The sequence below is a fragment of the Condylura cristata genome, unplaced genomic scaffold, assembly GCF_000260355.1.
Source record: "Condylura cristata isolate star-nosed mole 26May11 unplaced genomic scaffold, ConCri1.0 scaffold00025, whole genome shotgun sequence".
Lineage (NCBI taxonomy): Eukaryota > Metazoa > Chordata > Mammalia > Eulipotyphla > Talpidae > Condylura > Condylura cristata.
In genome coordinates this window covers 28166709-28167010 of record NW_004567126.1, presented here as the reverse complement: position 1 = coordinate 28167010, position 302 = coordinate 28166709, and the positions used below count along the sequence as shown (strand labels likewise).

The 302-nt window shown below is 65.6% G+C and overlaps 1 protein-coding gene across 1 annotated transcript in view; it reads left to right on the top strand.

Annotated features, from left to right (window-relative positions):
- The window catches only part of UHRF1 (ubiquitin-like with PHD and ring finger domains 1), a 32017-nt gene that overhangs the window by 19631 nt on the left and 12084 nt on the right, over positions 1-302 (top strand). The gene's annotated exons all lie outside the window — the stretch shown is intronic.

Sequence of the window (302 nt, the reverse complement as noted above, 5' to 3'; positions counted from 1 at the left end):
CCTTCCTGTGCCTCAGGCCTCAGCTGAGGGCGCCTACCTGTGCCTCAGGCCTGACCTAGGCCTCAGGTGAGGGCGCCTTCCTGTGCCTCAGGCCTGACCTAGGCCTCAGGTGAGGGTGCCTACCTGTGCCTCAGGCCTCACCTAGGCTTCAGCTGAGAGCGCCTTCTGTGCCTCAGGCCTGACCTAGGCCTCTGGTGAGGGCCCATACCTGTGCCTCAGGCCTGACCTAGGCCTCAGGTGAGGGCGTCTTCCTGTGCCTCAGGCCTGACGTAGGCCTCAGGTGAGGGCGCCTTCCTGTGCCT